Here is a 27,173-nt window from a genome sequence, read left to right as displayed (position 1 = left end):
GAAGGACAGAAACCATATGTTTGCACTCATAGGTTTAACAGGAAAACAGGAGAAACCTAATGGAGAACCAGGGGGAGCAGAGGAGGGAGAGAGAGTTGGGGAGAGAGAGGGATGCAAAACTTGAGAGACTATTGAATGCTGAAAATGAACTAAGAGTTGAAGGAAAAGGGAAAAAGAGGTGGTGGTGCTGGAGGAGGGCACTTGTGGGGAAGAGCACTGGGTGTTGTATGGAAACCAATTTGACAATAAACTATTTTAAAAAAATTAACTTTGCCATTTTGTTATTTGACAAAGAAGTTTTATGAAGTTTTCTTTCTTGTTTAGTTATGAGCCACAATCTCCTGTAAGGGGGAAGCCCCAGTGGATATCAAAAGATTTCCTCTCGTGTGTATAAATGGTATCCTCACGGGTTTGAAGAACTGTATACATTGATTCTGCCCAGTTTCAGGTATTATTTTGAAAACTGCCTTGAACCACTAAAGGCCAGTGCAGGAGGACTAGAGGTTACACACAAGGCCACAGGACCTTCAACTCTCCTACCAGACATATGACCATCCCTTGTCCTTCAACCAGGGAAGCTAGGCTTTATTTCTGTTTTGGGGTTTGTTTGTTTCTTGTTTTGTTTTGTTTTGCTTTGTTTTGTTTTGACAGAGAGAGAGTTCTAGTGTGGGAGAAGGGGAAAGAGAGCGAGCGAGCGAGCGAGCGAGAGAGAATGAATCTTAAGCAGGCTCCATGCTCTGCAAGGAGTTCTATAGGGGGCTCCATCCCACCACCCTGGGATCATAACCAGAACCCAGTGTTCTCACTGGTGGGTGTGGTCTCTTCTGGTTTGAATGTTTCTCTGAATGCCTTTCCTTCCTGAGAACAACTACCACCAGCTGGGATGCACGTGCTGCCTGCCCCACATACACCCAGCTACAAGGTGCAATGTAGAGCAGTGAAAGCAGAACATTCCTGCTGCTTTTTCTGGGCCCCTTGACTAAGGAAGGTATTGCCAATAAGCCTATCTTTCCTTCTTTACTACCATTTTGGCAACACTCACTAACACCATGGGAAACACTGGATTTTCTTGTGTGTGCTTGTGTGTATGTATGTCATATGTACATGTTTGAGGAGAAAACGGATGTTAAAACTTAACATATACCACCAGTTCTAAGATGTAGGGGAGGTTATTCACATTTATTCACGTCCCAACTCTGAATTTGAGATGCTTCTTACACGTGATATCGTTTCATAATTTAATTAATGATTTTTTACTTCTTTAGTAATGCATACAGTTATAATAAAATAAGAATCCATCTTATCATTACTGACACTTTGATGATTATAAGTGATGAAATCTGGTAGTCAGGAAGTATTTCTCCCCCTGTGGGAGCCCAAACCCTTTCCAAAAGTCTGTTCTTCCCTATGCCATCCCAAAATTTCCAATGCAAATTTTATTCTTCTGAAATTATTGCAACTCAGATCTAAGATGTTAATATTTGTAGTAGTTGCCATGGTGATCTGCTCAGGTCACTCTGGCAATGAAGCACTTAGAAATTTGGTCAGCAGGTCTCAGATGAAGAGAGCTGTGTCCCCACTGGGGCCAGGCCACATCTAATGACTGGGGAAGATTTGGAAGGGCCATCCAATGCCTGAACTTCCTGGAGGGTTGGCTGAGGTCATTGTTGCAACTGCTGTGCAGTTCAACTCCTCCCTTTGCGTGTGATGCTTCTTTTACTCACTCACATGTGTATTCACTGCTAAGCATTTTCCGGCAAGCTCAGCTCAGTATATATATATATGTGTGTGTGTGTGTGTGTGTGTGTGTGTGTGTGTGTGTGTGTGTGTGTGTGTGTATGTATATGTATGTATGTATGTATGTATATATATATATGCATATATAGACAATTTCCATATAAAATTTCATTTGACCTTTAAAAGCTTAAACCATTTGAAAAGCATTCAATTCTATATCAATATCCTCTTAATTCTCACATTCTATTGCTCTAAGATTCCTATTTTCTATATTCCATTAAGAGAAAAACACTGTACAATGACTTATTATTCATATATTTTGCTACTTATTAATGTTAATAACATATGATACATAATACAAAACAGTTGCATATACATAACACAATTTTTTTCTAGGTACTAAGAATATACATGTAAATTCATACATATATGTAAATTCACTTTCAAACTCATATTTACACGTATATAGAAATATATAAACCTTTATTTGTCAGATCAACATTAACAGTTTCTACATTATATTCCATGGAATACTCTTCTAGAATATATCAATAACATGGCATGAAAAAATCTCAGGTTGAAATGAGTTTGGAAGACTATGCATACTTAATCTCCTAATAAGTAACACACAATGCACATATATATGTTTGAGTCTCCAAAAAGAACTTCAAGGGAAAAATCTGTTTGATTTTAATACAGAATTTACCAAACCTATTTCAGCAGGGCTCTCTTTGTTATCAACATACCTATTGAATTTACTTGAACAGTGGATCTGAAGCAAACTGAGAAACTAATGTAGTGATATTCCAATGTTATGAACCGAATGTGTCCCCCCAAAAGTCATATGTTGAAGTTCTAACCCCTCAGGGAAGTAATTAGGTTTGGGTAAGGTCATGAAGCTAGTGCTCTCCGGATGGGATTAGTGCCCTGAGAGGACAAGCAAGAGTCACTAGCATCCTCTCTCTCCTTCTGCCCTAGCACAAAGACAAGGTCATGGGAGCACCAGGATAAGTGGTGGTCATCTGCAAGCCTGAAAGAGGACTCTCACCAAGAATTGAATCTGCTGGCGCCTTGACATTGGACTCCCCAGACCCTGGAGTTGAGAGAAATAAATGTCTGATGTTTAAGCCACCTAGTCTATAGTGTTTTGTTGTAGCAGCACAAGTAGACTGAGATATCCAGATAAGAAAACTATGGTTTGACTGGTTACACAACTTACTGAGACAATTAGTATTCCAAATTCTTTTTTAAAAATTTTTTTGAGAGAGAGGGGAGAGAGAAAGAATAAGTGTGAGCATGAGTTGGGAAAGGGCAGAGGGAGAGAGAGAGAGAGAGAGGAGACAGAGAGACAGACAAAATCTTAAGTAGGCCCCATGACTCAGGGCTCTCATAACTGTGAGATCATAATCTGAGCTGAAATCAAGAGTCAGATACTTAACCGACTGAGCCACCCAGGTGGCCCTAGCATTATAAATTTCTACCTAAAACTCTACTTGAACACTTCAGTCAAGATGGTGAATTAACTTCATACTTTGATAAACCCTTTTGCCTCCAAAGAATAATTGAAAAATGTAAAAAGAGAAAATCCAAAATATATAACCAGATTTCAAAACAAAATAAGCATTGTTATGGACTAGAACTGGAACAGAAACCCAAAGCAGGGAATATGGCTAAAGCCCAGAGCCTTCAGGGTTTGCAGTCTGGAAACAGGAAGAGGTAGTTGAAATGATAGTGATGGGAGGCAAACAAGGGATAGGATCCAGACTCACTGCTTAAAGCCAGGTGCTGGCATAGAAGTACTCCTTCCTGCCCATCCTCCCCTCCTCATTGCTCATAGGAAGAGGCTGATAAAACTGCTTTCATCCAGAGCCCAAGGCTTTATGAACTGTGGACTCAGCAAAGCTGGTTGACAAAGCATGACCCCATGCTTAGGAACTGGCTCCCAGAAGGGATCTGCACTATATCAAATCTCACAACAAAGCAGGAGCCCCAATCCATTAAAACTTGATTCTAGATTGGAGGCCCTGAGACCTGGATGGACACAACAGAGAAAACCACTAGCCAAGGAGGTGGTGAGCACAAAAGAAAAAAGAGAATATAAAATCATCCCACTCAAAAACTGATCCTGCACACCCTAGGAAGAAATCTACTGTTAAGAGGGGCAGCTAACAGGGTGCATGGGTGGGTCCATCAGTTAAGCATCCAATGCTTAACTTTGGCTCAAGTCATGATCTCATGGTTCATGAGTTCAAGCCCTGCATGGGGCTCTGCTAAAAACTTGAAACCTGCTTGGGATTCTGTCTCTCCCTCCCCCATTTGCAAGCCTATATGCTCACTCTCTCTTAAAATAAACATTAAAAAAAAAGGCAGCTAACAAAAAAAGAGAGGCACCTGCAGTGACTCAGTTGGTGAATATCTGTCATTAGATTTCGGCTCAGGTTGTACTCCCAGGGTTGTGGGATCAAGCCCCAGGTCAGGAAGGGAAAAAGGCAACAAATGAAATCCATGTGTGGAAAAAGAATCCCCTTCAGGCAATTAATACTCAAATATTCCACCTAAGAATTATAAAAAGTATTCTCAATGGTCATACAAATAAAACATGGACTTTCTTGCTGAGCAGTTGAAAGGAGGAGCAGAAGAACTGATGTCAGAGATCAGGTCTTTGAGGTCAAAGATCAGGCTACAGTTTGGTCATGGAGGGCTATGTTTAGAGGAGCTACACTGGGCATAAGAAGTTAAATAATGTGGCGAAGCTCACCATTTTAGGTGAAAGGCAAGCTAAGACTAAAAGCCAAATTCCTCAACTTCTGCTTTAAGACTTTATCCATACCCACATTAAACCGAGCAATACTCCCACTTCAGGTGCACTGTGTAGCCGACCTCAGGGGGAAAAGGGCTAAGGTTCGATGTATTGCATTATACCCAGGAGATGCATTCTTGAAACTTTGCTCACCATGACTATTCTTTGTACTGAGGGAAGAGGCTATCATTTGAAAATATAATTCCCCAGTGTTATTGACCTCGTTGTTGGATATCTGTCAGGTGAACAATAAACTACATTGACCAATCTCCTTGTCAAAAACAATATTAAAAAAACCCAAGCCTGTTTCACATCTTTCATCTTATTTGGTAAGTGATTTCCTTTAACTTCATTATAGGAAAATAATTGTCCTCCGGCATGCAAGTATAGTTCTCATAAACTGGCTCTTTCCTGACCTCTGAAGTCATTCTTGCGAGGATATTTATATTTACGTCAGAGTTGTCCAGGGTAATAGGTCTATTTTAAGTGAAAAAAATATTATTTCAAATTATTGGGGATAGAGAATCCTTAGTTTAGAAGCAGTGTAATATTGTAGCTAAGGACTCACATTCAGGTATTAGATCAACTGAATTAAAATCCTAGCTTTACCATCCCCTAGCTGTATGAACTTTGGCAAGTGACTGAATGTTTCTGTACCTTAGTCTACTTATCTGTAAAGCTTAAACCCTTTCTAATAATACCTACTTATGTAGGTATTACATAAGTATTTTCTATTATATATAATAGATATATATAATACATGTAATATTATCTATACACAATACTATATGTATTATATATAATACTATATGTGTTATATATAATACTATATATTATATATAATGCTACATATTTTATATAATACATATAATATTACCTATATATAATACTATATATTATATATAATATATAATAAGTATTACCTATCCATTGTGTGGATTAATGAGATATATATAATAAATAGATCTAATATATAACATCTACTATATATAATAAGTATTACGTATCTGTTGTGCAGATTAAATGAGTTGATATATGTGAAGTTTCTAGAATCCAGCCTAGCATGTGGTAGTCACTCTACAAGTTTTACCTATGGTTATTATTTAGTTCTTTAATAATAGATTCGCCAGCAAAGCAAACTGAGAATCTGATATATTCCCAGCACAAAGTTGGATGTCCCAAGTGTGATCATACACACAGTATAAACAGTTCTTGTCCTCATATGTTTCAGTCTGGGAATACACACAATAAATAGGCAATTGCAATGTAAAGCCTGCTGGGACAGGGGTACTACAGGGTGCCGTGCTAACTGCAGGCAAGAAAGAAGAGAGAAGAGAAAGAGCATAACCTGATCTGAAAGAAACCTTCTTCCCAGAAGAAGCACTTCAGCTGGGTCAGGAAGTAAGGGTGGAAGTTAGTTTAGCTAAGCAAACAACTCGACTTAAAAGTGCTACAGGCATAGAAATAGGTCTTACTGCTTTTCTAGCTTCATAATAACAAAAACGGCTTCCCTGCTGGCCCCACCCCCATCACTGAACACATTAAAAGTGTCTTAGATGTCTGTCATTGACCAGGTGGAGGTGAGAGATATGGACTGTTCACTTCCCTCAGCTATGTAAACACATATCCTAATGAGTCTCAATCAACTCTTTATTCTAGCTTCACAGTGGCTGACTCCAACTGTAGTAAGTTTGGAAAGATGAAACCAAGAAGGACTTTTCCCCTTTAGTTTATCTAATTCCTCCCAAAGCACCATATACAAGCATGGAGACCCACAGCTCAGCCTCTCTTAGGATCCCCACATGGACGTGGTCTAAGTTAGTAGAGAATGATCTATACATCCCCACTTCTCATCCTGCTATTCTCTTCCACCAATACATCATTCCTTTTAGTGTCATCTCTTAGTCCTGATTCCCCCTATGCCCCCTCCTTCAAACAGAGCTGCGTTCATTTACCAAGTGTTAAAAGCTCCAAGTTTCCTGTAACTTAGAAATTTTCCTAATGTCCTGTGCTAATTATGCTAGTTATGTGAAAAGTTTCACATAACTATTTTCTAAAGTGATTCTTTCCCTCATTATGGTATGGGATAGTGGGAGGGGAAGTTTCCCAACCTGAGAATAGATAAGAGAAGACATGATGTTGGGGTCATCTTGTGCAAGGGTTTCTGATATTCTTTTGTTTGGTTGACTGAAAACCAAAATAGTAATAACAGCAACAACACCAATAATAACCAAAGACATCTTACACTGAGAAAGTTAATTTCCTTCTACTGGCTCTCTACAATTTTATGCATTCTCCTTGTCCCATTCCCAACTCCAAAAGATTACATTTTAGATCTTACTATGCTAAAGAGAATGTCTTCTTACAAATCACATTACAGTGTCTCCCCCTATTAATTTAACCTTAAGAGTGTTTTCCCCAGTTCTGGGATATTCACCACACTTCTTACCCTCTATCCCCAAAGTTTAACAAAAACGAGATATGAAAGTCTTAGTAGTAGTAATTTTTTAATATTAGAACCACAGGTAATTTAGCTTTTATTAATTAGGTATTTTTCTTTATTTTTAACCTAACAACATTGTTATATAATTTTCGCAATATAAGGAGAAACACTATTCTTTTAAATAAGTGATCACTGACTTTGTATGACACTTACTTAGGAAAAAGTGAAAGAATGTCTACTTGAACATGGTGGACACACAAAGTATCTTACCTCCATCAGCTCTGATCAGTTTGGGTTTCTAAAACTATATAAAATCATTTTTTAAATTCATAAATACATTCAAAATCAAGAAATGGAAAGCTAATAAACCAGAAACCATGAGAAATCTCTTGAGAGAGATAAGCAAAAAGAGGCCTTTAAGTCTAAAGAATAAAGTCAGGCTAATGAGAAAAATAATAAATGTCATGTAAAAATTGTATTGAAACTAAAATTAAAGCTTTTCAATAAAATAAATATTAGAAAAAAACACTATGGAAGTTGAACTGGTGTGCTGAAAGACTGAGCTGATGAACTTTCCAGAACATATCATAAATTGATAAATAATTTATAAGTATGAAAGAAAGACAAGAAACATGAAAGATAAACTCAGTACTTCTAATATCTACCTCCTAGAAATACCAAGAAAAAGAGCTAAAAAAGGTTTTTATAGAGGTAAAATTCAAAGAGAAAAAAAATACAGCTCTGGATATTCATACAATTTTTTTTAATAATGAGAATGTTTTTAGAATCTTATTTCATTCCTAATTCACTCATCTAGTATTTCCTCAGACTCAAAATGTGCTAAGCACTGTGCAAGACAATGGGAATCTAATAATAGTAATCAATCTTCTCCCCAGAAAATGTATATATGCACAGATCACAATTTTCCACATTATTGTAGGGGTGAAGAGTTCATTGATAATCTTCCATATTTTTATTACAGTTTATCTATTTTAACTGGAATGACTTGGCAAAAATAAGACTCTTTATTCCCAATTGAATCACTGGATTGTTTGACAAGGTATCTTAGCAACTGATTATCTGAAAGCATGAAATACAGAAACTTAGTTTTCAATACGATTGGTGAACTCACAGTCTGCGGACTGTTCCACAATAGTTATGGAATCTTTCACGAGGTAAATTGGAGTGATTTTCAAATTTCACATGAGGTAAGTTGAGACAAATTGAAGTCCTTGAAGAATTATAACTACATTAAGTAGTAGAAATCACTAGTTTCCTATAAGTGTTAGTAAACAGTTTCACACATAATCTCAGCCATGAAATCAGCAACCAGAAAAGAGGACACTTTCTACAGGATTTTGTGTGAAGGTAAATTCATTATTAATGAAGGAAATTAAAAACAAGGAGTTTGTCTGAGATAATCATATGGAAATAAACAATTGGCTACTGAATTAATTTCCAGAAAATTAAATATATTTAAGAACATCACAAATTAATTTGGGGACTTTCATTGAAGTTTTAGTAAGGTACCAACTTACATAGAGAAGAGCTAAAGAAAAATAGGAAGGAACCTGAGAAATGGAAGAATATAAAAAGGCCTTTGATAAGACAATAGATGGAAGAATAGCTTTATAAATAAGTAGAAAACCAACTTAATGAGGACAAAGAGACAAGTCAGTCAAAAGATTGGATTTGCAAGTAATAGAAGGAAATAACACATTATACAATGGAACATAAGCATATGCTATAAAAAAAGAAAAAAAACAGACTCCACTTATGCAAAATAGCTGGGATGAGGTGGATGTCTGGCTATAAATCTATGTCTCGGACTTCTATAGCCCGCGGTCGTAAACATTATGCTATAAGGTATATTTTCACAGTATCTTCTGATTGAATAGGTCACCCCAGGTGAGAGGCATGGTGTTTTCTTGTTGCATGCAGAGTATGTCATGCAAGCAAAGATTACTATCTCCTAAATAGGCTTAGATATCAAGACAAGTGCTCTGACGCAATATGAAGAGAGTTTGGTGCCAATAAGGTAACATCAGATCTATAGTCATATAGATCAGCTCATATCTCTGTGACCTCTAGAAATTATTTTTATTCATTGTTTAGTTTTCTCTTTTCTCAGTGCTCCCTGAGTGACTGTGGCTCTTTCTGAGCTGTTGATAAATTGTCACAACTTGTCATGTGTAGTCTGACCAGAATTACTGCAAAGAGATGATAAACGAAATTAAATCTGTTTGTAAAGAGAGGTGACTCACAAAGTTGGCTGCCAAAGGTCATGCGTGTTATGTGCTTAAGAGAGCACGCTGAGGTCGTCGGAGCCAGAATGCCTCCCAGAGTTTCAACTGGGCTTCTTTTGCAGACACTGACCAGCCACACCTTTGTGCTTATTATTCTTTGCTTCGCTTCTTTGTTTTATACAACACTTAATAACCATTTACCCTCTCTTGCACTGCCACCAAATTGTTTAGTCAGCATAAGCAGTGAGTGATTTTACAGAGACATGAGAAACGTCATCAACTAGAAAATAACTGTCATGTTGTAGAGGTTAAATCTCTTTTTTAAATCTGAAGTAAATGTTTTTGCTCTAAAGTAAACATTAATTCCTAAAAGTCACATTCTTAAAGACAACAAAGTGAATCCAATGTATTAGGAACAAATTCATGACAACAAAAAGCCTTCTCGAGAAAGGCTAATGGGTCATGAAGCTCAGTAATAACTTAACGTCTTGTATGGTACTATTAGAGGCCTCTCTTTCCTGGTGTCTATCAGTCAATCAAACCTCTCACAAGCCTTGGGAAAGCTAACACAAGCTTGGAATAAGCAGGAAGAGGGTCAGGTGGCTGATATTGCAAGGATGAACAGTCTGGGCATATCCCTTCCATGAATGTTGCACTGGATTCTGGATTGGTGATTTGGGACAGAACTGCCACGGGTGAAGACTGATACCCCCTGAAGGAATGGGCAGTTTCTGTGTCAGTAGACTGAAGGAAAAGGCGGGACCTCAGAGAGAAACCCTACACTAAGAAAGTTATACCATAGGAGGAAGAGATAGTGTGGTCAATGAGCTCTGCACTTGCAATTCAAACATCTGGTTCAAGTCTTCACTTGATAGGCTCTTGTCTTCATGATTTGAATAAAGCACAACCTCTCTAAGTCTCTTTCTCATCTGTGTAAAATGAGATAACAATACTCACCTTGACTTCTCCATATTATTTATGAGGATCAGCTGATCTATGTAGAACCAGCAGTTGTGGTGGTGGCTTTCTGATCCAAGGACTGCTGCTGAGGCACCACGAGGCAGGTGGCAGCTTCCTGATTTCCAAGCTGAAGGAATTGTCCCCTTCTTGCTGGTCATCGCAAAGGATTTCATTCCTTTGGCAGGCCAGTTCTATGATGTTTTTGTGATACTCATTCCTGGAAGCTTGGCCCAGAACCACACTCCAGCTCTTCTAATGATTCTGAAACCACTCACTTCTTCGTGATAAGTCTTTCTATTTAAAGTAGCTTCTGATGGTTTCTGGACAAATACAACAGTCATGGTGCACATAGGTGCAGACAGAACTGTTCTGCTTTTATGAAGAATTACAGGCACATCCCCTGAACATATCATACCTATATCTGTGGTTTGCTGAAAATGCACTTAACCCTTGCAACATTTGAGAGACAGCCATTTGTTACCTCCTTTGCCAAGCCTGATCCAACTTCCTCAAGTCCATTTTGCACTTTCTTGTCATTCCCCCCACAGCAAATATGTACATTCTTTCATTGTAATAATTATTACACAGTACTCTGTTTCCCATATAGCCTCTTAGAAAGACATTAGGTTTTTTTAAATCTCTGTATTCCTATAGCTAGCATATATTTTCAATAACAGTGGCAAAAGGAAAAAAAGAAAAGAAGGCTCTACAATCAAAATAACCGAATTGAATCCTAGCTTCTCCAGTTGCCATTAAGTTGACTGGGGCAACTGAATGAGTGCTCCATACCTCAATGTCCTGATTTTTAAATGGGGATCATGAGAGTATCTGTTTCATTCAATTAATATGTTTAATTATCTAATTTAATCCTCTATCTACTTAATAAAGAGATGAAGTCCTTAGAATAGTGTCTGGCACGTACTATTGCACAGTAAGTGTTGGCTTTATTGTTAAAAATCAACTTAGCAGTTTTTGTAGACATATAGAATTAGCACTACCCATTTTCATTATGAACATTATAATATGCCTTAAGTGAATGGTAAGAAAAATTGCTTTTCCAAGAATATCCTCACCAAAAAATATAAATCATCAACTGGGGGAAAAAATCTGTGGTATTTAAATTTAAAGTATACCATTTTAAAAATTCTGTCAGGAATAAAGATTAACAAGTCATAACCATCATATTTTAGAAGATATAGTCTATCTGCTGCTGTCCATAAAGGTTTGGCAAATTTTCATCTTTTATTTTTTTCTTCAAGTTTTTTTCATTGCCAAGGGAACCTAAAGAGACTTTCTCTAGGGGCTATAAAAAATAAAATCCCAGTACCTCCTCTGATCATTTCTCAGTGCTAACTTTCAGGAATCTTACTTACATTTCCAGTATATCACATGTAAGAAAAATCTTTTGTATTAGATCAAAAATTAACTTCTACATCCAACAATGATTTATTAAAGCCAATATTTAGGGGTGCCTGGGTGGCTCAGTCGGTTAAGTATCCGGCTTCAGCTCAGGTCATTGATCTCACTGTTCATGGGTTTAAGCCCCACGTCAGGTTCTGTGCTGACAGCTCAGAGCCTGGAGCCTGCTTCAGATTCTGTGTCTCCCTCTCTCTCTCACCCTCCCCTGCTTGTGCTGTCTCTCTCTTTCTCTAAAAAAAAAAGCCAATATTTAAATCCATAAATTTTATGGACAAAACAGCAGAATTGAATGTTTGAGTGTATCATTCATTTATGACACTTTAGGTTTACAAAAATATTAAAGACAAGCTATTAGAAAAAACAAATAGAAAGTTTAGAACTAAAATAAACAACTGGGATGCCTGAGTGGCTCAGTTGGTTGAGTAGCTAACTCTTGATTTCAGCTCAGATCTCCTGGTTCTTGAGATCAAGCCTCCCACCCCCACCCCCACCCCCACCTCCACTGGGCTGTCAGTGCTGCTTAGGATTCTTCCTCACCTTCTCTCTGTCCCTTCTTCCACTTATATGCTCTCTCTCTTATAATAAATAAACATTTAAAAATAAAATATACAACAACTAAGAAAAATTCAATGGTGGACTCAGTAATGACAATGACAGAATAAATCAGTAAATATGAAGATGGAACAACAAAAAATTATCTAAACAACCGAGAATTTAAAAAAAATAATGAACAGAATCTCAAGCATCTGTGGTATAATACTAAAAAAGCTAAGATTCATGTCATCAGAGTCCCAGAAAGAAAGAAAGTGTTTGATGCAGAAAGATATTTGAAGGGATAATAGATGAAAATTTCCCAAATTGGGCAAAAGATATAAACCTACAAAATTCAAAATAGCCTGTAAGTCACATGGGGAAAGTTTAATTAAAATATTACACAATGACCCCATGAAATAGAATGTAACCACTATAAAATAGTATGTAATTATGTATGTAAATATGGAGTGGATTTTAAAATATAAACAGGAAATTCATTTTATTAGACTCGTGAGACCACAAGTATTATTTGCAAGGCAATCTTTCTTTAATGTTGTGACATTATTTTTATAATGGAAACAAATAAAGGAGTATTACCACTCATGAGCAGGTACTTATTGAGGCATCATTTCAGAGTGTTCTGTTTCTGCCAAGCCTGGGTAGCTCAGTCAGTTAAGTATTGGACTTCAGTTCAGGTCGTGATCTCATGGTTCATGAATTCGAGCCCCATGCTGGGCTCTTTGCTGTCAGCTCAGAGACTGCTTCAGATCTTTTCTCTTCCTTTCTCTCTCTACCACCCACCCCCAAGAAAAATAAATAAATAAACATTTAAAAAGAGGATTCTGTTTCCTATACTACAGAAAAATAAAATTAGAAGCATTGCTTCTACACTCAACTGTGTGTCTGTATGGGTGGTAGGACTCGTCCAGGTTATGAGTAGAGACAGAAGCCTGTAGCAACCAGACATTAGAGGGATAGAAAAAATACCATTTAGAGTTCCCAAAACAATTCCAAGAGCATTGACAGCTTTACTGGAAAATATGTTTCCTTAAGATGAATAGTCATGAAGATAACCAGTCCCAGATTATTGCTATTTGTAACAAAAATTAAACATCTGCTTTCTCTTTATCTATGGCTTTCTTTCTATTTTCATGGAAGAGGGAAAATAATATGTTTAGACTCTGCCTAAATAGTTGAGTAGATATGTAGGTGTTCATCATTATATTAATAACTGGAAACACTCAATACATAAAATTATTCAAGTTCCATAGCCTATCCCTTTTCAGCAACCATACTCCCAACAGGCTTATATAATTAAAAGGAGCTGCAAGTCAAGTCTTAATGTCTACAAACTCATGGAACAGCTTTCCAAGTCTCTTCCTTCTTAAAGTTTTATTTTCCAATTTGGAAAATATGACTTATCAAGCCAACCTCTCATTAAACACTAAATTCTTCTCAACCAACTCCCAGAGGGGAGGTAATTTTATTGCAGTACATGAATAGCAATACATGGAATTTGCAGAAATTTGTGGGCAAGCCCCTGCAACTATTTTATAGTTGACTACACCAAGTTTTTATTTCATGAGCCAAGTTTATATATCCCCTAGAGTTTCCCCTACAGGCTGAAAGGGAAATAAAAAAAGAGGATGAAACATTGGATAGTACATGTAAACTTAAAAAGTCAAAGCATATTCAAGGAAATTTTATTTCTCATAGCATGAAGTAGACAGAAATTTACCTTGAGTAGATCAGAAACTAGCATAGTACCTCCACTTTTCTAAATTAAATCACAAAAATAAAATATCCATATCAAAGGACTTGATATATCAACTATATACCTGACATTCATATTTAATTATTTGCTAATTAATTCATTCAACCACCATTTATTGAGTGGTAACTGAGTAAAACACCCTAGTAAGCACCCAGGATATACTGCAGAACCAAAAAAAAAAAAAAACTGATTCTGATTCTCACAAAGGTAAATACAGACATCGAACACTCAATTACACAATTGGGTCATAAATACATGGTGTGAAGAAGACCTCTGGGTGTTAATGGCATATAACAGAGAAATGTTTGAAAGGCTCCTCTGAGGGGAAAAAGCACATGTGCTAAAATACAGAGAACAAATAAACACTACTAGCAAACTCAAATTGGGAATGAGGGGATAGAGAAAGGGGAACAAAGGATATTTCAAATGAGGGAACAGCATGGGCAAATAATCTGAAGTAGAGACAGTAAACTGAAAGATGGTTAAAGTTGCCAGAGTGGACAGAGGATAAGGACAGGAGGAGAAATGAAGTTAATGGGTGGGTAGAAGCAGATTGAGTCGTGTCTTACAGGTCCTATTAGGATTTTGCTTTTGTTCTAAGAACAACACAAAGACACTTTTGAGGCCAGAGGAATGACATAAATAGGTGTGGGTGTCTGTGTGTGTGTGTGTGTGTGTGTGTGTGTGTGTAAACACTGTAGCAACAGATGAAAAAAGCATTCAAATGAATCAGTTATGGAGGCTAGGAAATCAGTTAGCCTAAAAAAGTTCAGGGGAGAAATGATGGTGGCTTTGACTAAAGCATAGTTCTCGACTGAGTGCAATTTTATACTTCCCACCTCCAAGAGCACACTTGGCAATCCCTGGAGACATTTTTGGTTGTCACAAGTAGGAAGAGTGGTACTACTAGCATAGAGTGGATACTGTTAGTGCTCTAAAATGCTAGGACAGCACATCTCAACCAAGAATTGGCCAGTCCCTAAGTCAATAGTGACAAAACTGAGAACCTTGGACTAAAGTGATGGCAACAAAAATGAAGAGTCAATACACACTTAGGAAGTAGAAATGACAAACCTACAATCACTGACTACAGGATGAAGGGGATGAAATGAATGGAAAATATCAAGAATAAATCCCAGTTTCCTAGCTTGTGCAACTGAATGAACTGTCAGCCATTCGCTGAAGACCCTTTAAGTTTGGAGGCAAAAGATCAAGAGTTTGGGTTTAGATGAATTGAGTTTGAAATGCCTTTAACACATCAAGTTACATAATCAGTCCTATAGATTTGGATTTCAAGTCAAATAAAATGAGAACTGTGCCACTTGGCAAAGTTGCCTTTTAGAGATGAGATCAGAAAACACTGGTAAGGTGTGACTAAGGTAGGACAATGGAAACAGTGGATGCAAGGACTTCTGGAAATCTGTCAGTGAGGTTGGGCAATGGCTAGAGAAATATGATGTGGAAGAAGTTTTTCAGAGTTTTTGTTTGTAAACGAAGACTGTTTAAAAGGATGATAAGGAGAGAGCCAAAAGAAAGTGAGCTGGAAACACAATAGAAGAAGAAATAACAAAATGCAATATTTACCCTCTCTAAAATCCAAATTCTTCTTGATACCTGTCTTTTGACATCTCAAAAATATTTCAAATTTAATATATCAAAAAACGAGTTATGGTTCCTCCCCCACAGTGGTTTTCTTTCTCAAAAGACAACACCATCCAACCATTTAGACAACTTAGTAGCAGAGAAGTCAGGCTTGATGGCTCCCTGTCAGCCACACCTACACTCAATCCATCATAAATGTCTCTCAAATAATTTCACTTCTCTCCACAACTAAAAATACCCTAGTCAAAGCAATCACTCACTCACCTACAACAAATAACAGCCTTCTTACTGCTTTCTTGCCCTTTTATGAGCGGTTTTTGTACCCTGTAGCCATGAAATCTGATTTTGTCATCCCACAGCTCAAAACTCTTCAGTGACTGTCTACTGTTTGTTGACCCAAATCCTTAATATGGCACTCAATGCCATTTTTTTGTTTCCAGTCTCAGTGGACAAAAGGTTGCTCTCACTCTTTCTGCTATATCCACACAGGCCTTCTTTCAGTGATATTTCCCTCTGTCTGTTGCACAATACTGTCCCCTCTGCTGGGACTTCTCTTCATGTTTCACTCTCTACTCAGCCTATAAATAGCAACTTGAAAGCCATTTCCTAGTGAAACATTACCAAACTTAACAAGTCAACCTAGCCTCAGAACAATAATTTTCTCCCTTACAGAAACTCCCCCCACAATGATTCTACATCTATTTTGTGTATATCTAATTGTCTATCTCTCAAGCTCTATGAGAGTACAAATCTTGCCTGATTTTATTCTATCATGTGGCTAGAGCTCAGTATAGTGCCTGATGCACAGGAGGCATTCAAAAACTAACCATAAGAAAACTGAATGTGTCTTTTTTATAATCCTTTGAAATGAGTTTAGTTGGGTTTTTGTTGTTGCTATTGTATCTTTGGTTTCTTACTGATGATAAACCTAAGGCTTAAGGATTTCAGTAACTTGAATAAGATTAATAGTACGCACTGGTAGATCAATGTTTGGACTCTACTCTCCTCAACTCCTGAGTTAATGCTTTTTCCACTCTGCCAAAACACTTCCTAAATTCAGTACATTTCTAATCAAATGTACAGATCAAATAATTCTCCAGGCTAATTCAAGTTTGACTATGTCCTTCTCATGATTCCTATCTGGATTTTGTTTTACATCACTAACTTCTTGAAAAGTTTCAAATGTAACCACAGGAGGTGACGTAGCTAACTTACACTGAAGGAAGAAAAAAACAAGCTTATACCTGAGAATGTGATTTTTCTGCCAAAGCCTTCCAATAGTACTTATAGTAAAACACTTTACTATAATTTGATAAACTGTATTTGCTTAAAGTCTTAATTATCAAAAGTACAGTATCAATTTGTAAAAGATTCACAACTAGCTTATTTTGAGAATTAATGGGTCTAAAATCTAGAAATCACCTTTAGTAAAACTACCAATTCACATTTACTATATCATATTCAATATGCTAAATTCTATACACCCTAAAGATAAATCAGTCTTTTTTTTAAAATATTTTATTTATTTTTGAGACAGAGAGACAGAGCATGAGCGGGAAGGGGAAGAGAGAGAGGGAGACCCAGAATCAGAAGCAGGCTCCAGGCTCTGAGCTGTCAGCACAGAGCCTGACGTGGGGCTCGAACCCACGAATGTGAGATCTGACCTGAGCTGAAGTCGGAGGCTTAACCAACTGAGCCACCCAGGCGCCCCAAGATAAATCAGTCTTAACCAGAAATTTCTAGGAAAGGAATTTAGAATATGCCTATGGATATGATAAATTAATTATGTCATTTGGCCAAGTTAGCAATGCAATGTACCCAAAGTACACTAAAATGTCAAGTATTCTGGTTCCACAATATTCGGTATATTCATTATTTACAAATTACCATTTTTCAAAGATGGAAAACCCTATAAAATATACTGAAAATTAAAGCTGTAATAAATACCCTTCCATCCATATTGGCTTCACCAAAATGCCAGATCGTGTCTCATTATAAGTTGACTCTAGCATTCCCAGTGATCTCTGCTTTATTAGGATTCCCTTGCTTTTACTGTCTGCACCAGATATTAGATATTTAGGCAATGTCTATCTTGTATTATGCATAATCATAAGTTATTTTGTTGACATTTCCAACATTGCTTGGTCTTGGACTCAGTGTCAAAGGAAAGCAAGACCACACCCCTCCCCCGCATTGATTACCTACCTATTCAATTGCAAGCAACATGTAAGAACTCCAAATAGACCATTTTACTTAAGCCTCACAAAAGCCTCTGAGAACAATGTCTCCAAATTACAGAAGAAGTAGAGTTGGGGATGACTCCTACTCAACAACTGCCCAAATTACTGATTTCTAGTAAACTGAGGGTTTGGGGACTTTTCCAATAATAGTCCAGAAGTGTCTGACCCCTGCAGATGTCACTGGCATGCCTCTCTCAAGTTGTATAAGATAATGTCCAATTCTTGGTCGATACTGATCCAAAGAGCAGTCTGACCTTTATCAGTTTTATGTTATTTCTTACAAAGACTCTCTTTCTGAGGGATTTAGGAAAGATAAATATTAATACCATGACTTGTTTAGGAAAATAGTATCACAAGACAAATTTTAGTCTTGGCAAGATATTTCTAGTACCTATTTTTCATAGTAAAATCATCAAGAAATGTTCATTTGCAAGAAAAAATGTCCAGTGGCTATCTGGCTTTCAAGTATTCTTTAGGAATATGATTGTAATACATATTGTAAAATGACAGACCAGCACTCACCTGTCTATTGCTAACCTTTACATAATAAAATCAACTAGGATTATTAACCCAACCTATCCAGGATTTGTCCATGATCTGAGACATGAACATATTGTCAGCCCAGTTCATCTCAGAAAGTCTTCTATTTTATTAAGTAATACAAATCTCCTGGTTGTATTTGTTTGTGTGCTTTTTGGCTTGTTTGCTTTAAATCTATGATTCATTTTATAATGACAATCTAAGTATGTGATTTAGCTAAGGCCTATAGTGAATTAATAGACTAAATTCACAGAGCGCCATTGTGTCTGGAAATAGGAAATGATTTGCCTTTGCTATTCTTGAAAGAGAGGAAGTAGTTTTGTTTTAAGATGCAGGTGTGGTGTTTTCTCAAAGAAGACAAGCTGAAACTGATACTTAACCAAGAGAGGCTTCTGTGAATTTCTACATAGTTTCATTGGGATTTTAGAAAGATTATATTTCCTGATTTAATAATACATGTGATTGAGATGGGGAGGGCAGTATTTTGAGTCTAAATCTAATACACAATTCTAGAAAAAGAAGGGAGGAAGGGAGGGAAGAAGGGAGGAAGAGAGGGAGGAAGAGAAGAGGGAGGGAAGGATGGTGGGAAAGAGAGAGAAAGGAACAAAGAGAAGGATGAAGGAAAGATGGATATGTTATTCAAATTTGCTATTATAATACCATATGCATGTAATGCTAATGATTTTAAACTAGCTGTCCAACAGACATATGTACTGTGTAGGCCCTTATTTTTAGATACCAATGATGCAATAATACTCATAGCCATTACCATTCTTTAAACTCTAGTTAGGGGTTGGGCATTGTGGTAGGCACAATTATATCATTTGGTCCTTACCACACTCCAAGAAGTGGGTATGATTATCACACACACTGTATAGATGAGGAAGCTGCAGCTTCCAGAGAGTAGGAGGATTTGAGGAAGGTGACAGAGCTAGAACAGCAGAGCAAGAAACAGGTCTGACTCCAGAGTTCATGTCCATTACATACTTTTCCATTCATTTTATTTCTTTCATTTTTCATTTTGTTATTTTATTAAGAGAGGCTTCTAAAAAGAAAGCCATCCTTGGTTTAAGCCCTCAGCCTCCAGAGATGAATTTACCAGGGACCATGATTCATTCAAATCTGTTTAAAGTGCGCGCACACACACGCACACACACGCACACACACACACACACACGCACACAAAGCTTCCCTTCCTGCACATCCTAACAAATCAGATCAAACCCTGGAAGAGAAGAGTCATGCTGCACTAATAAGACTCTGTATTTCATTTGTGCATTATTTGACTTGTCTAACATCCCATGGCTCTCCTATTGCTGTGACATTTTAGGAAGCAAAGGAATAGGAGAGAATATAAACCTGCTTCATCTAAGATACGGTCTTATCTTGTCAAATCTTACCATACTCTTTACAATAAACTATGTTTGGTAAAACATCCTCAAAATATTACTAGTAAAATGAAATATAAAGTTCAAAGAGACAATTTCTGCAAAAACAAAAATCCCAGTTCACAATTTCACAAGACTAGCACCAAATTTCAAATCAGTCTTAAAGTATGCTAAACTGTAGAAAATAAATATATCATAAAGGTCAAATCACCATATTCCACAATTCTTTCTAGAACTTTTGGGATATAATTTCTAAGAGAACCCAAATTATGTTTTTTCAGCCATGTGATCGGCTTTATCCAGAGTGTAATGTGAAAAATTTTTCTATTTAAATGATGCATACATATTAGACTTCAGGTCTTATCCCATGATAGGATGCACTAAAATGGACACACTTTTCCACTTCAAACATAAAACTTTGAGAAATCACAACCCTTCTTCTAACGGTTTAATATAAAAATGAAAGGAAATGCCCAAGTCCCAGAAAACAACGCAGGAACTTAAGATACAGAATAAACTCTCCCCCTGCCACACTGGTGCAGTATTCATGACAGAAAACTGTGGATTAGATCCACAAATAAGCCAAGGCTATTGTGTAGCCCCCAGCACCGACAACGCACCAGCAATGTTTCACCCATGTTCTTTTGGATTCTTTACCAACTTGTGTGCCCAACTGCCCTGTATACTTTTCAGTTAGCATCTTCTTTATCTCTTTATCAAGAAGCTGGTCTCAGACTGCCAGAACCCCTTGAGATTGAGAGTGCATGAAAAGCAAGAGCCTCCTGGTGGTTTCCATCTCTCCTGGAGAAGACTTTAAGTAATGACTGGTATATAACTACCATGGTTCCCTTCACTCTGGTAAAGAGGGCTCTAAGGTGTGACCTTCAAATATTCACTTCAGACCTAAGCCAAGCTTTCTAGGTGGGATTCTGCTTGATACTATACCCTTGCTTGGCCAAATTCCTTTTCGAGTCCCATATCTCCAAACCTCTATTTTTCCTGGGATCACTCACTAATAATTACTTTCACACAAATCCTCATCTCAGAGTCTGCTTCTGGGGAAGTCAACCTAAGACACAAAGTACTGAGTTCTTACAAAGTAGTAACTGGAACCGGATATCCTGCCTAAAGCCAGGAGGCTAGAAGAACAGCCTTCTCAGTGCAAGAAGCACCACCAGCTGAGACAGGTCATGAGGAAGCTCTCTGAATGGAAATAATAAAAAGAAAACTACCTCGAGAAAATGAGACCTCCAAAAGATGCACCTGGGGAATCAGAATTTACATAATTTATGAGATGCAAGAAGCCTCAAGCTAAGAAACTAACATAATAACTAGTCTGAAGCAGGTAAGATACAGATGGAAATGCAAAACTACAGCAATATTTCTTCCAGGAATAAGACAGACAACTCCCACAGGAGTGGAGGTGGGGAGGGGGTGTGTTGGATGACTGAGAAAAGCTCACAGTCTAAAAATTACAGCCCACACAAAGAATTAGATCACCGTGATAAAGCAAGGCTCACTGAAGCAAGAGGAAGACTCAACAATGTAAAAAAATTACAAAATCAGTATTTTTAAAATAAAGAAAATAAAAAAGGAATGGGAATCATAATGAAATCACTATAAAAATAGTAGATTTAAAAAAGAATGTAATAGAATATCTGTAAAAGTTATGATGGCAGATTGAACACACACACGCATAGTTTTCATTCACTCCTGCCACATAATAGGAAAAAAAATAACTTTTTAATCCATAAAGATAGAGCAGCAGGAGTCAACAGTGACCAAACTGTGAAAGCCAGAAATCAGAACAAGTATAAATGACTTTGAAGATCCAAGAAAGATGAATGATAAATTAGCAGTCAGAAGAACTAAGTCCACGCTATCACAGAATCCTAAAAGATTCTGGAACGGACAATACTAGTAACTCTAGAACTGTGGGTGAAAGGGAGTTTCGGGAGCAGTTTGATTTCTTCTAGCCTTTCCCAGACCATTCTTTGGAACAATTATTCCTGCCCCAGAAGTCTTGAGGGTGTGTTTTTTTTTTTCCTGGGGAGGTAAACAAAGACGGTATGGACTGGTAAAGCCCAATCAGAGTTGTAGGTCTTTATGGGAGGTATATCAACAAGAAGACAGTTTAGTGACCATGTAAATACTTAATGGTGAATGGCCTAGTTCCCAGAATGCAGTCAGATTTTTACTCTCCAGTAGAATACTGTAAAAGACTTCTCCTGAATCTCCAACACACCCAGGAGGAAAAACCTAGATATACTGTTCACCCTACAGTGATGTTCAACGCCGCCCTCATGCACTCTTCCAATCAGCTTTCAAGTTCCCAGCTCTTAATCATGATTAATCAATCAAGAGACAGAGTTACACACAAATCATCTTGGAATAAGCCAACACTATAAAAGGAGAAGAAATTTTAAATTTAAAAATGAATGAATCAATAAAACCATCATTAATATTTCCAGAGAGAAAATATTTTTGAATCCATGAAAAAGAATAGATGCTATAAAAATCAAAAGGACATTTGGATAATAAAAAAAGGAACTTTTGGAAATTTATTTTAACATATACTGAAAATGAGACACTCACTGGAGGAGCTAGAAGATAAAGGTTAAGGAAATTTTCCAGAAAAGAAAACAAAAAGATAGGAAAAAAAGTAAGAAAAAAGATAAGAAAACTAGAAGGACATCCCGTAAGGTCTAAGATCAAAAAATAGAAAATACAAACAGAAAGAAAACATGAAAATGAAGGGATGGAAACTTTAACCTAATCTATTTGAAAAATATTGCTCCCAAATAGAGGATAGATTTCCAGATTGAAAGAGACACAAGATTCTCATAAATATATATTAAGACAATTCAGAACACAAAAAAACAAAGAGTTCTACAAACATCTAAAGAAAAAAGGTTACATATAGTGTAATAAAATGACTATATAATCTATCATCCTAACTAGGACAACTTAAAATTAGATAACTTTAAGGATGCCTGGCTGGCTTAGTCAGTGGAACATGTGACTCTTGATCTCTGGGTTGTAAGTTTGAGCCCCACACTGGATGTAGAGATTACTTAAAAATAAAAATATCTTTAAAAAATAAAATAAAGTTAGGTAATTTTAAAAAATTTGACTGTCAAATTTTCTTATTTCTTGACAGTATTAAACACTTCTATTCAAAACCTAGTTTCAAAACTAAAGTTGCTTCTAAAAGATAAACTATGTTTATTACATTAAAGCAAAAACTCCTTTATATGATTTTCTGAGCATTGAATAATATACAGAATGATTATTTTTGGTACTTATTCATTCAAAATTACCATTATCTTAGCCACCTTTGTCTCTAATAATGTGCCATTTGTATTTTTCAAAAACAATGTCTCTTTTTATTATAATCATGTGATTCTAATTGTTTTCACATTGACTTTAATCTTCTACATTTAATAGTTAATAAATGCAAAAATGTTGGCATCTTTTGTTGTTTTTTCTTTAAAGGCCATATTTTTAATTGAACAACTACTTTCCCTACAGATGATGAAGTATCTGGTAATTTCAAAGCCATTATAATTTTTTTCTATTGTGTCATATTATCATTTCAGCTCATATATTTTCATTCAGAGTACTCATTTGACAATTTTTTCTTGAGAGAGAGAGAGCACAAGCAGGAAAGGGGCAGAGTGAGAGAGAGAGAGAGAGAGAGAGAGAGAGGGAATCCCAAGTAGTGTCAGCACAGAGCCTGATGGGGACTTGAACTCACAAACCATAAGATCAAGACCTGAGCTGAAACCTACAGTCAGATGCTTTACTAACTGAGCCACCCAGGTGTCCCAGAAAATATTTTATAAGATAAAATTTATCAATTTATTTCTCTCCATAACTAACTGAAATTTAAATGCTGGAAAATGGAAATTCTTCTCTCTATATCCCATTTCTGGCACAGAAAATAAATTACCCAATTAAAATTAGGGACTCCATCAAAAGATTCTTTCCTTAAATCAACATAATCCAAACCAAAATGATAGATTTTGAAACTTAAAAGCGGGATTTGAGCTCTCATCATTTATTTTGTTCATTACCCCACTTGCTTTTGTAAAATAAATGTCACCATCTTCCTACTTTCAAGTTTTATTTTAATTAATTGCAACTAACTAAACAATTTCAAAGCTAAGTTTTTGTGCCCTGTTCATTGAATGACTTGATTGAAATTTTTCCACAGGTTTTGAATGAATGCAAGCAGAAGTTAAAGGACTCACTTCCCCCCAAAATCCATATAGTTGCAAAACTTTTAGAATGCAGAATATTTACAAATATCTCAAATGTTCCAAAACTTCTGAAATTTAATTGATGAAGAGCAGCAAGGAAAGAGACATGGGTGGCCGTAGTAATGTTTTTGATTAACAGTGTTTTCCATTTCAACATTCTGTATACAAAATCATAATCAAATATGAGGACAGAATCAAAATTATAGGATCTCAAATAATTTTATACATGTTTCATTCTCTGAAGCTATTAGGAGATGTGTTCTAAAAGAAAGAGGGAAAAGGTGGTGGAAGAGACAGAGAGAGTCAAAAAAGAGAAAGATACCCTTCCCCCGCCCCCAGAAAAGGTACGCACTTCCTAACCTCTGCAATCTGTAAATATCGCCTTAGATGAAAAAACATTCTTGTAGATGTAATTAAGGATGTTGAGGTGTTTATCCTGAACTACCCAGGTGAACTCTAAATACAATCAATACAATCACATGTAATCTTATAAGGTGAAGTAAATTTAACACACACAGTGGAGATAGCAATGTGGTATGGAAGAGGGAGAGATTCACATATGCTAGCCTTGAAGACTGGAATAATGTAGCCACAAGCCAAGGAATGCTAGCAGCCAGCAAAAGGTAGAAGGCAAGAGACAGATTCTCCCCTAGAGTCTCCACAGAGAACATGGCCCTGTCAACATCTTGATTTCAGGTCAATTAAATTCAGTGTACTCTCTGACCTGTAGAACATTAAGAGAATAAATTTCTTTTGTTTTAAGCCACCAAGGCTGTGGTAACTTGTTACAGCAGCCACAAGAGACTAATCCTAATGAGATACAAGGAGTAGGAACAGGAAATGGAAAAAGGGAGAAATTATGAGAACCAAAAAAGGACAGATAATAATGACTTCAAAATGACAGCTGTGCAAAAACAGAGGTAAATACAGCAGTCTGTATCGGAACAGAAGGATTCAAAACGCAGATACTGCCATCATACTATCTTTTCACCCTGAAGAAGAAGGCTTGGATGAGCTTGGCTTCATTTCTTAATTCTATTTGGCATGTCTTGACTACAGTCTAATGAAATTCCTCTCTCTTGTCCATGCCCAGCTCTATAGGTTGGTGGAAGATAGCCATTACCCCATGAAATTATTCTGTTTTTCTTTACTGTTCAGCAGTCAAGGTAAACTATGTGAATTTAAAGACAGATATTATAAAATAGCCTACTCCCTCTGATTATCCCTATTAGAAGTTCAGTACCTGGGCCTCAATATAGCCCTGCCAGATGCCCTATGGTTACTAAGATCCAACCAGGACTTCCGGTAGTTGACAGACCTAAACACTCTCAATAAAGAGGCAGCCGATAAAGGAGGGATCCTGGTACACTGCCCAAAATTTATACTGTTAATCCTTTTTCCAATTTTTCCTGACAAGACCTTTTACCAGAGTGACTGTACATTGTACATCTGGTCTTTTACCATAGTGACTGTACAGTGGCAAAAAGGAAATAATATGACCTTTGGGGGCTACTGGACATTGGCTCTGAACTACACTAATTTCAAGAGACCCAAATATGACTGTGGTTTATTTGTGAGAGGAAGAGCTTATGAAGGTCAGGTGATCAGTGGAGTTTTAACTCAAGTCCATCTCACAGTAGGCCAAGTGGGTCCCTGAACACATCATGTGTTTTTTTCCCCAGTTCTAGAATGCATGATTGTAATTGACATATTTGGCAACTGGCAAAATTCCCACACTGGTTCTCCGACTGATAAACCATGAGCAATTCCAGTGGGAAAAGCCAAGTAGATGCCGCTAGAACTGGTTTTACCTAGGAAAATAGGAAATTAAAAAGCAATACCATGTTCCTAGAGGGACTGGAGAGATTAGTGCCACCCTCAAAGACTTGAAATATGCAGGAATGTGATTCCTATCACATCTCTTTTTGACTCAATTTTTGGCCCATGCAGAAAAAAGATGGATTTTGGAAAATGACAGTAATTGTAAGCCTAACAAGGTAATTAGTCCAATGTCAGCCACAGAACCAGGTGTGGTATCACTGCTTGAGCAAATTAACACATCCTTGTTATGCAGCTAATAAAATGACAAATGCTTTTTTTCTCAATTCCTGTTAATACCAGAAGCAGTTTTCTTTCAGCTCACCAACAATATACCTTCACTACCCTACTTCAGAGGTATATCCAAGTCTTCAACCCCATGTCATAATTTAGTTCACAGAAATCTTGACTGTGTTTCCCTTCCATGAGTATCACACTGGTCCATTACACTGATGACATTGTGCTGACTGGACCTAGTGAGCAAAAAGTAGCAACTACTCAAGCTTATTGGTAAGACATTTGCATGTCAGAGGGTAGAAAATAAATCTGATAAAAATTCAAGGGCCTTATATCTCAGCAAAATTTCTAGGACTCCATTGTTGTAGAACATATTCAGATATCCTTTCTAAGGTGAAACATAAGTTGTTGCATCTGTCTCTTCCTACAACCAAAAAGAAAGAGAGAGAGTGAAGGATGAAGGGGGAGAAGAGAGGAAGTACAATGTTTAATGGGTCTCTTTGGATTTTGGAAGAAATACATTATTCATTTGGCTGTGCTACTTTGGCCCATTACTAAGTTACTCAAAAGTTGTGAGTCTTGAGTAGAGGCCAAAACAACAATAGTCTTGGCAACAGATCCAGGCTACTGTGCAAGTTCCTCTGCTACTGGACCATATAATCCCCCAGATCCAAAAAGCAATGTCAATGGTAGACAGGAGTGCTGGATGAAGCCTGTGGCAGGCCCCTATGAGAGAATCTCATTACAGACCCTTAAAACTTTAGAGAAAATACCTGCCATCTTTTGGGAGATCTACTCTCCTTTTAAGAAACAGCTCTTGGCTTGTTACTAGGCCTTAGTAGAGACTAAACATTTAACTATGGCCACCAAGTTACCACACAACCTGAACTGTCCATCATGAACCGAGTATAATGTGACTCACCAACTCATCAAGTTGAGTGCATGGTAGCACTCCATCGTCAAATGGAATTGGTGTATATGAGATAAAGCCCAAACAGTTCCAGAAGGCACAAGTGGACCAGCTATACTACCTTGTCTCACCCAGGCTTCACCTATGGCTTCAAGGGGAGTTTCCTATAATTAGCTGACAGAGGAAGTGAAGACATAGGCTTGCCTGCTTTGAAGATAGTAGTCTACAATATGAAGGCATCACCTATAAGTGGAGAGCCAGAG

This window comes from Suricata suricatta, chromosome 6 (assembly GCF_006229205.1).
Source record: "Suricata suricatta isolate VVHF042 chromosome 6, meerkat_22Aug2017_6uvM2_HiC, whole genome shotgun sequence".
NCBI classification, from domain to species: Eukaryota; Metazoa; Chordata; class Mammalia; order Carnivora; family Herpestidae; genus Suricata; species Suricata suricatta.
This window is presented reverse-complemented; position numbering follows the sequence as displayed.